Genomic DNA, 18,118 nt, shown 5'->3' with positions numbered 1-18,118 from the left:
CTGGTGCAATACAAATACCAATGATAGCGTTTTTTTATTATGTGTTGAAATCTATTTACTTAGATTAAAATCCTTGAAGTTCCCAATAATGATGATGATGAGAAAGATGATACCTCTATCATTATAGAGTGCTTAGTTTGGGCAACATTCGTTCTCACAACTAGGAGATAGTTATTACAATAACTGCTTTAGTAACTCCAAACTAGAAGATAGTTATTACAGTAACCCCACTGCAGATGAAAAGACTTGGATAATTGTTCCAAGGATATACAGGTCCTAGTTGTTGGTGGCAGGTCCAAACCACCTTCATCGGACTCCAGCACCCATCCTCTGACCGTTATGCTTTTCTATCCAGCATGATGTGACTTGTAATTTCATAGAACAGGGTAAGACCATGGTAAAATCTTCTTCGGAAAATCATAGTTCCTAAAAGACAAAAAAAAAGCCTGTTGCTTTGGTGGGCCAATGTAATACGTTCATTCAACTTGTTCTCAGAATTAGAAAAGAGTCTTGCTTGAATCAAAAATTGGAACAGTTTTAAATAAAGACAGTTAATTACCTTGCGGTGGGAAAATTTCCCTTGCAATGCCAGTATCTGCAGTTTTCATTCTCACTTATTTTGGTCGTGAAGAGCCTGCATCATCTGTTGGTGCTGTTCTTAAACATCATGTGAGTGCAAGGAGTATAATTTCCCAACTGGCGGAATACAATAGTTACATATGTACCCATCAATTTTGTTGTCTGATGTGCTGGGGGGTGTGAATTGAGTATAGTTATAAAAGGTGTTGAGATATAATGAAAGAGATGATCTGTGCTAAGTTGTGCCCCAGTGTCTGATACCAAAAATCTTTAAAATTTATTTTGAAAAGCTTTTAAAACTTAATGTTTCAGGGAACTTTACCATTCATTTTAAACAAAATTTAAAATGCATTAATTTATTGTATGATAAAGGGACATCTCACCCTGAATGAAAACTACTTAGCGCTGGTAATTGTACACAGAGTGCTTTTCTGATGTGTTTTGCCGACAACTATTTGTCATGAACTCAGTCACTTTCTTTTAAAGATTTTCTTTGCAACTTTACCATTTATTTTAAAAAAATATTTAAAATGCGTTAATTTATTATATGATAGAGGGACATCTCACCCTGATTGAAAACTATGTAGAATCAGTAATTGTACACAGAATACTTTTCTGATGTTTTGTGGACAATTATTTGTTGAACTTGGTCACTTTCTTTTGAAGATTTTCTTTGCAACTTTACCATTTATTTTTAAAAAATTTAAAATGTGTTAATTGATTATATGATAAAGGGACATCTTACCCTGAATGAAAACTATTTAGAGTTGGTAATTGTACACAGAATACTTTTCTGATGTGTCTTGTGGACACCTATTTGTTGAATTCAGTTACTTTCTTTTGAAGATTTTCTTTGCAATTTTTGAATTTTTCCCTTCAGAACATTTATTAACAAGGGGGATAGAGATAAAGCCGTTTCAGATTTCACACATGCAGAACATTTATTTTTCTCCTTTCTTTGGGATACATTTATTTTTCAAACGCCAGCTCATTTTCCCAGTAACTCTCAGGGTTTGATGCTGGGTGGCCGTTAATGAAGGAGGGCAGCCTTGGGGGCACTGTTGGCATGCCCTTCCAGTGAGAAAATTTATGAGAAAGAAGTTGATTACAATAGACAAGATGTGCGATCCATTCTAATCCACGATGCAAAGCGTTCCATGACATTTTCATTTTTGTTTCTGAGCTCACCCTTCAGGAAAAAATTTATAGATGAGGAAATTCTCTGGTCAAAACATCATTGTCTTCTCTAGAATTGTAAGAAGCTACCGTTATGCCTGTGTTGACGTGCATGTGTGTGTGTGCGTGTGCGTATATGAAGAGCAATTTTATGTTCCATTAATTAATCATTCTAACTCACTGGTTCATAGCACAGTTTAAAATAGTTACACCATGAAGGTTAACCCTAACTGATTTTTCATGATTTGGATGATATGGCAGAAAGATCATTATGGTTAAATTTAAAAAATGTGATTTGGGAAGAATGAGGAAACCTGGACTTAGATGATTTCTTTGCTTAAATTACATGTTTCTATGAGACTTGAGTAATTGTGCAGCTGAAATCCATATTGCAAGATGGTGTTGGACTTTGGAATATAAGTCTAGCCTGGAACTGCAGCCTCGGAAAGGGAAAATGATTTGTGGCCGATGGTAGGTGTGTGCAGATAATTCACAGGATTGGTCATACATATTTAGCCAACATTAATCGGGTAGCTGAGAGTTCAGTCTAAAAGCAAAAATAAAAATAACACCACTTCTATTTTCATGAGAGCATTTCTTTTCATTTCTTCCCAAATGAACTTAGCAAATAAACTGTGGAAGTGACCAGTTTGGAGAAGATTGATTCCCCCAGTGCTGCTGAATATGGCTAGCACTTCTTCTGCCAAGAGAGGCATAGACAGCGGAAAAATGATTGACATTTAATAAAAAGTCATATCAGTACAGCCAAGTAATTAAAAACTTTAATCTTCAGCAAATGACTCCTCTGTGATAACTATCCACAGAAGAGGTCATTTACCTCTCACAGTTTACTGTTCCTTGAGGGCTGGGCTTGAGAGAGGAAGGTGAAAAGATGAACATTGAAAAACACAATGTAACCAGCAGCTCTCTGTGTTACATGACTTCTGATGCCAGTAATCAGTTCTTATGACTGTTAAGAAAATCAGCTGGATGTTTTGTCATTTGAAGTAACTCTGATGGCTATTTCCAAAATGTGGATATTGCTTAAGAATTTGTTTTACTGTACGCTACTACCATGACCTTAGAGAGTTTATTACCTTTTCTCTCTTTCTTTTTTATTTTTAAGGTAACCATCCGGCAAGGACTTTTACAGCAGGACTGTAAAGTTAATATCTATATATGAATTCCAGGAAATAGAATGAGTCATAGCCACAGACAACTTAGAAGTAGAAATGAATCTGTGATTGTAATTCTGAAGCACTCACATTCAAACCTTTGCTATGGGTGGGGAGGAGCTCTCACTATCTCCCCTTTAGATGTAAGCCTCCCCTTTCAGTGTCTTCCTTCTTTTGTCATGGGTGGAGAAATGCTCTATGGTTACCATTTGGCATTTATTTTGTGTGAATATCTTCTTTCAAGTATTTCCTGCAGGTAATGTGCTGACATTTACAAATAGAAAATTTTTATGTCACCAACATCACAGAAGAAAATTCCGTCTGTAGTTTATCGCCTCTAAAACAATAGCTCTTTATATTAACTACTATAGTTCTTGACAAAGATCACAGTTCATTTCAGACTTTCTTTTCTCAAACTCAGAGGGCAGGTACCCCTGCAAAGCATAATTATTTCACAGTGGGTCATTGTAAAGGAGAATATCTTTTTCTTCCTTTTGTCTCAGATAAATTATTGTTTGCCTTTTTGTCCAAGAAGTTTATTCACAGAGACTGGAGCTTTTTTCCTTTTCTGTAAGAGTTTAGCCAAACATCAAGAAAAATGACATCTAGGTAGTTTTGTGATAGGAGGGCTCACTGGTTTTCTAAATGATGTGAAAGCATCTGTGTGTCTCTTTTGTGGTGATTTCTTGAACTCTTTTTTGGACAATGATATGGTACTAACACCAAACACCAACCAAGTAACAAATACCAAGCTACAGAAAAACCAAAATACCCAACATACCCAGAGCTTTTCATATGATAACTGTTGCATGATAATTAGTACCTGAAGCTAGAGGGAAGTTATCTCTGGGCCCTGGAAAAGTGTCTATGTGGTATCTAGCTTTGTTATTCTCATTTTGAAGATTGAATACTCAAGGGAGGTGCGCTGGATCGGATCTAGAACTGCTCAGTTGCTTGGGAGAGACTCTGAAAAAGAGTGTTTGAACTTCTTAGGCCTTAGTAATTCCGCTAATTTCATAGCTGTCTTATTTTAGTTTGTGTGTCACCATGCATGTTGTATGTGTTTATGTTCTCGTTGCTGGAAAAGCAGCTGCAAGGTGGAAGAGAATATCTTACTTAATTTTGAGCTGCTCCTTTATCTCTACATCACCTTTACCATCATCTTTTTCTTTGTCATCATCTTCATTACCTCGGAGTCTCTGACTGACAAGATAAGCAGGTTCCTGGTTCCTGATGGTGTCATTCAGAATTACTGAGTTCACCTTGGGTCTCTGATCTGATCGCCTGAACTTTTTTTTTAATTACTGAGAGGGTAGAAGTTTATGCTTTTCATTGCTTAGGGATTCTTGATACAGAATGAAGGGTCAGAGCGTCACCTTAGGGATTTGCAGTTTCTAATGGATGACCTTCATTGGTAGTGAACACTGCTAATAATAATGGCATGTAATTTAAGGTCAGGGTGATCTTGTTTCTGATCTACAGACTCTTGCAGAGGGTGGGTGAGAACAGGCACACATGAGAAAAATGTCCCTTCCACCATGTGACTTCTATGTGTCTGAAACAAGATATTAGTAGGTTCCTATTTGTTAACGTTCCAGTTCCTTCTTGTGATTTGGCAAGATAGGTGCTCAGTCAGCGTATGTTTATTGAATATATTGCATGTGCAAGACATTATCCTGGATTCTGTGACAGATACAAAAAATCCTCTTTTGAGATTAAAGGAAGTAAAAATGAAAATTATGAAATATTTCTAAAATTCTTTCACTTTTAATTTAGGATCATTGTGAATAATAATCTACCCATACTAGCTTATTTAAAGGAAAACAGTTACAAACAGAACCACCCAGAGAATTATAGACTTCATGTTTAGAGACGGAACATAAGCCGCCCCTTGCCATGTAGTTGTTTTGGTGGTTCTCAGAAGACACTGACAGAAAGATGACTGCAAAGTTTCTTGGCATTTTGGACCCTTTTAGGTTGGTCTCATCAGTTTATCCAATCTATCTTTTTTTCATGCCCCAATATGAGAACTTCAGCTCCAATAGTGAATGTTCTTCTTTGTTTCATACACCTGCACTCTTCCTGTATGGCTTTTTTGGAGATCTTCTCTCTCTTCCTCTTTTTGTCCATCCAGACCCTACGTGTTTTGTTTTAGTTCTGTGGTGCAAAAGCCACGTCTTTGAGAAAGCTACTTCCGGATGCTTCCATCTTTATTGTGGATTCATGAGAAGAGTCCCCATGGGGATTTAGTTCACTTTAGAAATGTTTATTAAACTGCTCATGTTTTAATAGCTATTGGATTGAGGAAATACAAGAAGAAAAGAAGAAACATGGTCTTAGTACCTAAAAACTGCTTTATGTAGGGGCTGGGGATTTAGCTCAGCGGCAAAAAAAGCGCCTGCCTGGCAAGCGCAAGGTCGTGAGTTCCGGTTCCCGGTACCGGAGAAAAACCAAAAAAAAAAAAAAAAAAAAAAAAAAAAAACTGCTTTATGTAATTGAGTTCTCTCTGCTTTCATTTATGATTTAGTTGAGAAAATGATATACAACATGATACAGTATCTGGAAACACATAAATGACAACATTTGGCATTAACCTGCCTTATGGTGTTTTTATACCTGTTATTCTTATAACCTGGAATGTCTTCTTTATGTTTGATTTTTTTTTTTTTTGAGACAAGGTCTCACTGTATAGTTCAGGCTGGCTTTAGGCTCACTATATAACCCAGGATGGCCTCGAACTCAGGGCATTTCTCCTGCCTCTGCTTCCTGAGTGCTGGGATTACAGGTGTGCACCACCACGACCAACTAGAGTATCTTCTTTACCTTTCATTTGAAAGCCTGTAAGACCTTAAATGGCAAACTAAGAGACTTCTTTCCTCCTGAAAATTCCTTAAAAACGTTATTGCGAGTTAACACATCTATTTTTCCTACTAGATTATGAGCTCCTTGAGGTCAGGATCATGTCTTATTTAACCTCAGTATTAGGCAAAATGCTGGAAGCATATAGTTACCCAACAGATATCTGGTGAAGAAGGAAATGAACGCGTTAGAAACAAAGTGAGAAAGGATAAGATAAATACTCTGGGAAGATAAATGCAGAACAGTAAGTCTTTACAGAGAGCAGGAATTGAGCTGGACTTTAGTGGTAGATGGAATTTGAATGGATGATGAAAATTGCTAAGGAAATGCTAGTTAACATTTATTTTGCATTTATGTTTTGCCAGACATTGTTCTACTTGACTTTCCCGACATTAAATCATTGGTCTTCCCCTAAATCCTACAAAGTGTTACTATGATTATACTATTTCACAGACAGGGAAACTGAAACAGCAGGCAGGTAAAGCAGCTTGCCTGGGGCCACACAGTTAGTAAGTATATAAATCCAGACAGTCTTCTTGTTCTTACCAATGCTATGCTGCCCAAGGCAGAGGCAATATTAATAAGAACACTAAATCAGGCATCCTGTTTCCATTTTGGGGACAGATGACATATCAGAAGGTGTGGAGGCCCCAAGAGGTAGGGTAGAATTAGGTTAAATAAAGGACTGAATTCTGATAACAGAAGTTCAAGCTTTGTTTTCAAGGCATGTTGAAGTAGCTAAACTGGACAATAAGAGGACATTTAGGATTCCTCATCTTTGGGATGAAGCTAAAGGCGTGGGAATGGATGGCTCGTAGAAAGGAGAGGGTATGACTGCAGAAGAGCAGAGTCAAACTGACCTGGAGTACCCTGTGCTTAGGGTCAGCCAAAGAGGATGAGGGTTAGTGAAGGAGACACAGAATGTGGTTAGAGAGGGAGGAGGAGGTTGCTAAGGAAATATCACTATAGTAAACGGAGGACAGAGTTTCAAGAGGAGAAAGTGGCTAAAAGCATTACATGTAGGAGGGAAAGAGCAGTAGATAATGGTTTGGGAAAGAGGTTGGCAGGACTCGAGTTTAGGCAGAGTCGTGGGGGAAGGAAGGTAAAACCAGGGTTAAGAAAAAATGGAAGGGGACAAAACAGAGACAGTGAAGAGAAAAGGAAATTGATAGATAAGGTAAAGACAATTAGGAACTTATATCACCTAAAATATCTACCATTATATATATATATATATATATTTTTTTTTTTGAGACAGAGTTTCACTATGTAGTGCAGGCTGCCCTTCAACTCATTTATGTATCCCAGGCTGGCCTCGAACTCATAGCCATCCTCCTGCCTCAGCCTCCTGAGTGCTGGGATCACAGGAGTGCACCACCACACCCTGCCTACCATGGTACTTTGAACATGGTAGGTGTGTGATAAATGTTTGCAAATGGAATAGTTTCATTATGTTTGACATATGAAAGGAACCAAGTGCTGGACATGTGTGTGTGTGTGTGTGTGTGTGTGCGCGCGCATGTGTGTGTGCATGCATGCGTGTGTAAATGAAAAAGGGTATGTAACTCTGGAGAACTGGAGGGGAGAGAAGGTTAATGGGAAAGAAAGGAGGAGGAAGATGATACCAAGGAGGGTGAGGCAGTTTTCTCAAGGAGATGACAGTGTTAGAGGAAGCCAAATCTCTAAGAACATGGAGAAAAAGTGAAGAGACTTCCAGGGGCGGAGATATACTGAGATGAAAAAATGGTGGGCGAGTCATTGAATACCAGTAAACCTGAGGTGAAAAATGACTTTGTTGAGAAAGAGAGAGAGAGAGAGAGAGAGAGAGAGAGAGAGAGAGAGAGAGAGAGAGAGAGAGAGAGAGAGAGAGTGCTTATGTGTGTATTTAATTCTGTGAATACATCGTGTCAACAAGGCTGGTGGGACACTATGTACCTTGACTTTGAGGACTTAGTCCATGCGTACTTTCAATTCTTGAGCACTCACAAATGCGCAGTATGGCTGGGCATGGCCTCAGCTCACAGCTGAGATAACAGGGTTGCAAGGTTCAAACTAGCCCTGCGCAACATCACGGACCATTTCGTCAGTGATGTTAATCTCAGCATCTCCCTGTGAGCTTTGGAACAAGGATGTGGCTCTTTGACCTTGGCTTTGGGGAAACCAAACCTGTTACTTTTGCCCTCTCCTTTTTTTTTTTTTTTTTTTCAAATTCAAAAGGTACAGCTAAGGATTTCTCAGTTTAAGAAATGTGATTAAGAGTTTTAGTCTGTCCCACTGTAGCATACATTTTTCTAGGCCTCAGTTTCTTCATCTGGTTGAACTGGAAAGGGCTGAACTAGAAGACAGCTCAAGTGTGTATTTTGGCTTAAAAATATTTCTAAAGTGGAAATCTAAAATGTCAGCTTTCTTCAGCCCTAACTAGGCAACTCAGCCACTCTACTTCTTTGTGGATGCACTGATGGTCTAATAGAGCAAATGCAAAGCATTGCAAACCAGGAGTCTTTGAAATTTCTTGGAGGATCTATGGTCAGGAACAAAGATGCTAACCTGCTTAGAAATGACTCTAGGACTTGGTGGGAGTGGATATTGCTTTGTAGTCTCCAATTTTCCTATATAATGTTAAGTTATTCATTCCAAACTTCCAGGCTGTGAAGCTACCAAAAGATTCTGCATATGCCAAAGTGGTCAAGAGCAGATACTTCAAAAGTGCAAGATTGAGGGAAAATAGAACAGATAGGAAGCCTGGATTGTTGTTTTGAATGAGGGCTCAAAATGACAGTGACTTGGGTAGGAAATACAATTCTCAAATTTTGTTGCTAGAATAAAATATATATACTTAGAAAACAATATATTAATAGAAAAATCCACTTATCCCTGTGAGTTTTCATTTGATCTCCTAATTGGATTATTGTCATAATATTTATGTTGAAAGCTATAAAGCTCTGTTACTCTTTGGATGACAGGCAACTTTTAGGATAATAAATTTGAGTTTTAGGAGTGGCTGAGTGATTTTTGTATGAATCCACTTTCATTTAAGTCAAGGTGCGATGCCACTGTGCTCTTTTAGATTGTCCTTCTATCGCGAGGAGTTGGGAAGAAACTTGCCAACTGTGAATGCAGGAGCTGGGTGACATTGCATTCAATGTATGTGTCTATGTGTTTAGGAGTTTCAGTTCAATACTGTTCAGATCCCTCATTGGTGGGTAGTGTCTCTCAAAGGCAGAGAAGAATTACAGAGTAGGCAATGGCTTTCAGCAGTTTTAATATTAATTGTCATCCTAATACAGATGACTTCCCTATAGATATTTATACTTCAAATTAGCTTCCATAAACTTCAGCCCTACACTTCTAATTCCTTCTAGATCTTTCCTCCAGGAAGCCTTACCCCAGCCCTCAGCCCAATATCTAAAATTGAACCTAACAGCTTCTTTTTCATATTTCCTCTTTTCATTTACCTAATTTTGTTGATGGTGACTTCCCCTCGCCCTCCTCTAGTGCATGGACTCCAAGTGGGTTTCCATTCCTGTCCACCATACCTCTGCACACCCAGCACCAACTCCTTGCTGACCCCTTCATCCCAGCTGCCACCTCCCACTGGGACCTCCCACTGGTGCTCCGGCAACAGCCCCGAAGCGTCTCTGCCTCACCACTGTCCTTGTTCCTTGCAGCTGTGCTGACTCCCAAAGAAACACCATTCTCACCTCTGCTGTAGTCAGGATCTGAAGTTGCCTTCCTTTGCCTTTCATGTGTCTTTTCTTGATGCTAAAAGCCCTTAATGATTGGTATCAGCCATCTCCATTTATTTCCTCCCTACATCCATAAAGTGTTCTGCTAGCTCCCAACAAAGCCTTTAGTAAGGTCACTTCCTTAGTCTTCGCCTGTCTAATTTGCCCCAGATCTTATGGTCCAGCCAAAAGTTAGTCTGTACAAAAGCCTCCAGCATCATCTCATCTGGAAACAAAGCCTCTTTCACGTGACTGCCTGTGTCCCTCTGTAGGCTTCCGATGCCCTCCGTGGCTTTGGAGAATTGCAAGCGCGTACCTGCCTTAGGATTGCTCTAGGAGGGAGCAGCTTTGCCTTTTACCTCTTTCTGTCTCACAAGGACCAGCTACATTAGAATCCATCGTTTGTTTGCTACAGGATCAAATGACTGTTATGGCAGAAGTCAGCATATCAAAGAACAATTCAATAAATTAAGACTTCTTTTCAGAAAGTATTCACTGGTTGATTTGATAATTTTTCTCTCTCAAAATTAATGCCTTAAATCTCAGTGCTCAAATGGGACCTTTTATTGACAGATTTGGCTTCTGAGTTACTGACAGTTGCATGTAGCACAATAACATTTTAAAAAGGCCAAGACAAGTGCCTGCCTGTGCAGTAACACAGATCGGGTTAAAGGTGTGGCTTAGACTAGTGCTGGCCAAAAGAAACTTCTTTAGTAAATTTATCAATCAAGCTTCTACTTTAATTTTTATTGTTACCTATAATCAGTTTTCCTTATATGAATTAAGGGTTTTGTTTACCAATCATAGGTTCTGTTGATAAGAGTTAATGCGCTTTATAGAGTTAATAGTTCTATGTTCTAGGAGAGGGCTGGTCAGTTGTCCTGTTTCTCTCAACAGAAGTCATGCTTCTGGCACGGTAACCTCTTCCACACCGTTCTTTCTTCTTTCTGGCCCTGGCAACTTCCCTCTGCCCTCCCTGCTTAAGATCTAAGGGTGGTCATAACTCTGTGGCTACAAACCACAGGTGGTTTTCCCCTTGTGGTTCTGCTATAGCTTTACACTTTTGCCAACAATCTTTTATAAATAAACCCTCCTACTATTGCCCAATTTCGAGTATACTATGTACTTCATGTGGAATCCTGAATGAGACAATATAGACACGTGCATATCATACTCATCCAAAGCCTTCTAAAACAATCCTTGGACTTTCTTTAAATTGCTAATCCTTGTAAAAATGAGGAGAGTTTCATGACAACAGTCAACACAAAGTGAGGCGAAATGACCACAGACTTATTTTGAAACTAACCTGTACATTTCTCTTCATTTTAACACAAATTTTAGAGAGTCTAGCTTTGTTTTTGTCTGCTTAGTTGCTCAAAGAGGATGGCAAAAGGTGCGCCAATCCGGTGAATGTTTTGCACTCCTCTTTCTGACCTTTAATGATGCCAAAGTCACCAGCTGGAATTTCCACAGGCACGAGCTGCTGAACTGAGTCCCTTCCTCCCGGAAAGCACAGTTTATTTGACTGCTTCCAGAGCCAGCCCTGGGTTGGCTCGTGGGGTTGTCTGCCCCTTACAGAGCCTGAAAGGGAGCAAGTGGTCAGAAGGCCATGAGTACCACAGGTCCAAGCAGGAACTGTACTCAGAGAAAAGTTCCAAGAACTTAGCCAGCTCTGTGGTGAGGAGGGAAGTGCTCTGTGCCAGGACAGCCGGCACACAGAAATCACAGGGCAAGATGGCTGAAAGTAGAAAGCTTTCATTGTCATTGGTTGCTGCTTATTCTGTTCATGTCTGTTCTGTCAGAATTTTAAGAAGGAAACAATGTTATCAGGAGCCTATAACCTGGTTTTGTCAACTGCAAAAGAAACCCTGACAGTGACACGAATAAATGGAAGCCTATGAAGTTGCTAAAGATTGTGGAGAAAAATCACACTGCTAATTAAACATATACTGCATCTTCCCATTGCTTCTTTAGTTTCCCAATATAAACATCAATCTTGAGTGCTGCTTACACTACTCTGGTGTGTCAGCTTCTGTGTGGCATTTTATTTCTCTGTGATGCTTTTGATACAGAAAAGAAAAGATGGAATATTATAAATTTAAATATAATATATAAATAACTATTTGCCCAGAAGGGTTGGGCTGAAAAGTGACTTTATATATTGACTAATGTCTCTTTTGTACACTTGGCCAAACTGGATTGGAAGAGCTACAGCAGTATAGCTAGTGTTTATGTATCAAAAATAATTTTAAGAGGCATTTCATGAGACTATATTGTCAGTAGCCTATATCTAGGACCATTTATGACCTGCAGGAAGTCTTTCAAGTTGTAAGCAAAATGTTTTGTGTACAGTAGTCTACCCTTATCCACGGAGAATGTGTTCTAAGACCCCCCAGGAGATGCCTGAAACCTTGGAGAGTACCACACCCGTAAATTAATGCCTCACCTAAGCACTTATCACTCACTGTGGCTGTAACTTTAGCAATTTGAGGTACGATAGGAAAACTAGCACAAGAATCTTTTTCCTTCTTTGCAATGTCATGAATAGACGCTTCACTCTTACTGTATATCTTAGCAACCTCAGCACGATTTTTTTTTTTTTTATTAAGTAGAGGACTTTCATCTTTTATTTACAGAAAGCACTCTATCTTTGGCATACATAGTGAAGTTGCCAGCATCATTACTCTTGCACTTTGGGGTCATTATTATGTAAGCAAATGTTACTTGAACACAAGCAGTGAGATACTTAAATAGTTGATCTGATAACACAGGGGACCGCAAAGTGACTAGCAAGAGGGTAGCATATACACTGTGGCTGTGCTGGACCAAGGGATGATTCACATGGTTGGTAGGACAACATATCTCATCACGATACTCACCATTTAAAATTTATGCATTATTTATTTTTGGAATTTTCCATTTCATATTTTTTTGCTATGGTTGGCTGCCAGTAACTGAAACTAAAGAAAGCAAAACCGTGGATAAGGGGGAACTATTGTACGCATTACATATGAAAAAAGTTTGGAAATGTACATTCTTTAAATATTATCATGATGTGAATTTAATCTGAATGAGTGAACAAAGTTATTTTTCTTTTCATTCATGATTTAAAGCATTACACCTAGATGCCTAAATGAATTACATCTGGGTTCTTCAGGTATTTGTGAGACCTTTTTCAAGGAGTTATTTACTGTTTTGGTTTGTTTTCAGCTGCTTCTTCTGTATATTTTACAGGGACTGGCTTAGATAATCTCTAAGTTTCCTTCCAGATAACTTTTTTTTTCAAGATGGGACTCCATTAAAATTGGGGAGGAAATGAAATTTCTGTTGGTCCAATCCATTTTCCATTTCATCTCCTATTCTACTGAATGGTATCATCCCAAACTCTCACTGGAGACCCTCAGTACCACTCTCTCCTCCAAGTCCATTTTGAGAGGATCTAGAAATAATGATGGAAATTGTGTTGAAATTTTGATGCAACATGTCAGAAAGAGAAAAAATAATAATAATAAGTTAAAATAAAAATAATAAGTTAGAATCTATTATGAGGTATAAACTCAAGTCTCCAGGGCGATTTATCTGTCCTGAAACCTTGAGCCACTCACTGACTTCATTTGTATCACTGCTTCATCTGGAAAATATGCTTAGAGATGACTGTCTTGTCTGCTTACTTCTTAGGTTCATATGGATCGTGAATGAAGTAAATAGGAGAAAATGCTGTATACCTATGAATGTAGGCCATAGTTACTAATTTAAACCAATGTGTTTCCTACATTGTATTTTGGGCTTCATCTTTGGAAATCCAAGCATGAACTGAACAGATGGGGGACAAACATCCTTTTAAGGTCAGAGTTTTTTGATGGTAGCAACCACACCTTAGAGGTGGTTATCCACACCACCTGTGCAAAGGGCTGACCTGGTTACTAAATATAGTAACTGACCCACTTACAATAGGTGAAATGGAAAGAAGGTATTTTGGCAACCAAGCCTCCCACCCTCCGCCCCATGGAAGCATAGCAACTTTAATCTCTTCCAGAATTTGGGTACATCACAAGATTCACAGACTCTCTGTGGGAAGTCTGCTAGCTCTCACTGCTTCACTCATAAGAAGGAGATAAGCACCTTCTCACCTCTGATCATACTCTTTATGTTGCCTGTTGTCAAGCAAGAGTTGTGAGGGAAAGAGGTTTGAGGTTTGACTGCTTCCTGTCTCCACATCTTGAGCTGGTTTAGCTGCTAGGAAAGGCTTTGAAAAGCAAAGCACTAAATTCATTATCAAAACAACTTGTCAATTCAGTTAGAGAAATGTCAGTCAAGCCAATCTTTTGATACTGTAAGCAAATATAATTGATAGGTCAACACTGTTTCTTCTAACCCATAAAGTTTGATCAAGGTAAACTTTGCCTAACCACTCACAATGGGAAAATAAAATATTTACAGGGGAAGGACGGGGTGTGCCAGTACCAAAGAAGCCTAGGAAGGATGCTTTTATTTACTTATTTATTTTAGTCTTTTGTTAAGTTTATTGGTATGATTTAGATATACATATTGATCACAGCCTTCATAAGGAATTTGTACCTGTACGTGGTATATCTTGAGTCTTCTTTTTTCGCACCCTCCCTTCCCTTCAACTCCTCTTTCCCTCATTTACAAAGCTTTGTTTCCATTTTATCCTTCTTTTCTCATTTTTTCTTTTCCCTTTCTTCTTTTTCCCTCCCCCTCCCCCTTCCCTAGTTTCCTTTTCCTTTCTAATAATTCTTCCTATTTCACAGTATCTATTATATATTTTGGTTCTCATTTATACTTTCAGTTTCTCACACCAGAGAGACAATGTGATATTTATACATGTGTGTCTGATTTATTATGTTCTTGAGGTGCATCCACTTACCTAGAAATATCTCAAAGAAGGATGCTTTTTTGTAAGTGTATATTTGCATGTGGGTATAATTTAATCTGAGAGTGTTTTATCATGTATCTATTTAGTCCCGCATACATTGGGTGGTTACAAAAGGTGGACCCAAACTTCAATGACTTACTTTTGTTTTTATAAAAAAATTATGCACACACATTAATTGTATGAATTAGTGGGTCTAACTGTGACAATTCCATACATACATGTATACATACATACATACATCATGCAGTATATTGTGCTTTGATCATTATTTACCCTCCCCGATTATCTCTATTCTACTTCCAGCTTACTGAGGTTTGGTATTTGTTATTTTTCATGTATAAGAGAAAACACGAAATACTTGTTTTTCTATGTCTGGTTTATTTCACTAAACATGATGACCCCTGGTTCCATCCATTTTCCTGCAAAGGACAGGATGACATCCTTCTTCATGGCTACATAATACTCCATTATATACCATTTTATTTACCATATTTTCTCCAATCATTTGTTGACAGGCACCTAGGCTGATCCTATCCCTTGGCTATTGTGAATAGTGCCACAGTGGTCAAGGGTTTGCTAGTGTCTCTTTTGTATGTTGACTTTTTCTTTGAGTACTTAGCTATGAGTGGGATAGCTGGCTCATATGGTAATTCTATTTTCTGGGGAACCTCCATACTGATTTCCATAGTTACCATTCTTATTAAAATTCCTACCAAGAATGTATACAAGCTCCTTTCCCCCACCCCTCACATCCTCAGTAGCATTTGTTATTTTTTGTTTAGCTGTTCTGACTGGGGTGAGATAGAATCTCAATGAAATTTCAATTTGTATTTTCCTGATGATGAAAGAGGTTAAACATTTTTTCATATAATTTTTGACAATTTGTACTTCTTTTGAGAAGTGTGTGTTCATATCTTTTTGTCCACTTATTGATTGTATTTCTTATTCTTTTGTTAAATTTCTTAAATTCTTCATACAGTCTGGATTTGAATCTTCTGTTAAGTGAATAGCTGGCAAAAAAACATGCTTTCCACTCCTAGCTTGATCTGAAAAGCAAAGAGGAATCAAGCAGTCATATGGAGAAGCAAAATATTTCTCCAGCTTCTTTTGAACCTAGATAGGTCTTTAAATTTCACAATATGTCCTTAAATTAGTTGAAGCATTAAATGCTCCATTTTAAGAGAAGATAAAAGGAGTAAGAATTATTGCATCTAGTGGAAATCATAATGATCACACATACTCAGTATCACTTAGAGTGACTAGTTAGTTATCTTTATCACCTAAAATAAATTTATTTAATTTATCTCTCTTGAAAGTAGATGTAGATTTTGAGGTTCTATGAGATAATTTTTCACTTAGGCTTTTCTGAATCATTGACATGATCCAATGTGGGACCAAAGACTATAAGGATGTAAAGGAGATTTTACTTTGAACTCAACCTAGCTTGAACTATAAAGTAGGAGGCAGTCAGCAACATACTAACACAGAGTAAGCAAACTATTTCAAGCTGAGTGCTCATGTTTAAAGATCAGCTAATTTAAAAATTATCATGTTAGGGGCTGGGGATTTAGCTCAGCGGCAACAGCGCCTGCCTGGCAAGCGCAAGGTCGTGAGTTCGGTTCCCGGTACCGGAGAAAAACCAAAAAAAAAAAAAAAAAAAAAAAAAAAAAAATTATCATGTTAAACAGAAGAGAGAGGAAAGCAAATGGTAAGAGTAAACTGGATATCTCTTTTTCACCAAGTAGCTTTATAACCAATAGTTTTTAAATGCTTTCCCAAGCAAACTCTTAGCACAAAGCATCACAAACTAAAATATTTTTTTCCTTCTATCACTCAGTTGAAAGATATGTCATGATCAAAGAGAACACAGAATATGTTACAGCCAGCTTTGATACAGGAGTCTTGGACTTTTCCTCCTTGAACCAGTTCATGATTTATAGTGCTGAGGTCAAATGGACTCAGGAGAAGTCCAATCTAATGCCATAATGCCAAGGTTTGAATTTGGAGACTCCATGCTGGACAGAAGGAAGTCTATCTTGCAGTTATCTCCGGAATACATATTATGCCTTCTGAAGGAAAATAGCTTCAGGAAAGAGATTATCACTTCTCCCTCTGGGAAAAGAACAGACATTGGAATAAGCTCTGTTCTTAGTAAGCCCTGATGTAATTTATATTTTTTCTCCAGTGATCCTAGATGTCCAGAGTCACCTTTGTTTCTGAGCTGTCTATTTTTGTAATGTAATGAAGAGGAGATGACTGAAGAAAAAGATGATAAAAGGAAAATAATTACTTGTTGGTTGATCTGTGTGATCTGAAGAAGTCATTTTTAACTCCTTTTTTTTCTCACTCACACCTGCAACAATGTCGAATTTGGCAAATGTTAGCCTGTTGATATTTTCCAACTTCATCCAATTCTTTCACACCACATTTTAATCCCTTTCATCTTTTGCTTAGACTCTATCCTAACTGATCTCCATTCTTACAGTCTTGTATCTTCCAAATTTACCTGTCTCATTTTTGCTTAAGTGATCTGCACAAAATGAAGGTTGTGCACAAGCACTGCTGTGCTTAAAAAGCTTCAGTAGGTCCCTGTCCCCTGCAGGAGAGAGCCCAAGCCTGTTATTGCAGTAAACGAGGCGTTCTTTGCCCATTCTGTCTTCTACAGCTCATGACCCAGGGAAATTAAGGTAGCTATAATTCCCTACTCTGCCATATTCTTTCTTACTTCCTTATCTTTTTTGCCTACACAGCTGTCTTTTCTTCTTTGTTTTATCCTCCTCGCAGTACCCTATCTCACCTTCAATCTCAACATACACTTTTCCACCTGCCCTCAGGCCCACCATGAACATTTACCCAGAGTGAATTTTGCTTGGTAAAAAGTGGTCCGATCAACATGTGCACCTTTCTTCACCTTTCAGACCAGCAGCAGCTGGTTTCCCAGTTGGCCCCAGAAACTGCAGATCACCGTGCCACTATTTAAAAACTAATTGTCTGTTTCTGTACTCCACCCCCATCAGACTGTGAGTTGCCCAAGGAGTTCATTTTTGGGAAATCAATTTCTATCTCCCATGTGTATTTAGGGACGATGTCACACCCTGAGTTAGACGAGACACTCTAAGCAAACTACTAGAGTTTGGGTGCTGGAGCTTCGCCCTCCTTGCTCTTCCCACTCTCTCTGCACCTGGCTGTGGGTGCGGGGCAGGAGGAAGCCAAGATGGGAGCCATCTGGGGTTTCTCTCCGGCCTCACTCAGTGTCCCCACCCACACTTCCTTTTTTATCCCCACAAAGAGTCCTTTTCTCATTTTTTTCCTTATATCAGCTCTCAGAGCCGATCAGAAGGAATGTGGGTGCCCTTTAAATTAGAACTCAAATCATTAGCAGCAGAAAGTTTCCAGAGGTATTCAACAAGCAGAAATATAAATGCCCAACCCGCATTCTCTGAAAAGGAGGTCATTCACTGGCACTTCCTGCCCTTCCATCAGAACTGATCCTATTCTAGGTAAAAGGAAAAAAATCTAAACAAAAACAAGTTGGATTTCCATATCAAGATAGTTTGAACTTTTATATTCTGTACATGTTTATTTTCCAGAGCGTTTCCAGAGGATTTGTTGAATGAATAGTAAATGAGGCTAAAGTTGTTGCAACACAGGGTTTGAACAGGATTTAATGGCATGGTAGTGAGACCAAGCCACCATTAGAAACAATA

The 18,118-nt window shown here is 38.5% G+C and overlaps 1 protein-coding gene across 2 annotated transcripts in view; it reads left to right on the top strand.

Annotated features, from left to right (window-relative positions):
* Cd28 (CD28 molecule) overlaps window positions 1-18,118 on the top strand; it is a 93,331-nt gene that overhangs the window by 61,123 nt on the left and 14,090 nt on the right. The gene's annotated exons all lie outside the window — the stretch shown is intronic.

The sequence above is a fragment of the Chinchilla lanigera genome, unplaced genomic scaffold (assembly GCF_000276665.1).
Source record: "Chinchilla lanigera isolate Chin_1 unplaced genomic scaffold, ChiLan1.0 scaffold00056, whole genome shotgun sequence".
NCBI lineage: Eukaryota > Metazoa > Chordata > Mammalia > Rodentia > Chinchillidae > Chinchilla > Chinchilla lanigera.
This window is presented reverse-complemented; position numbering and strand designations above follow the sequence as displayed.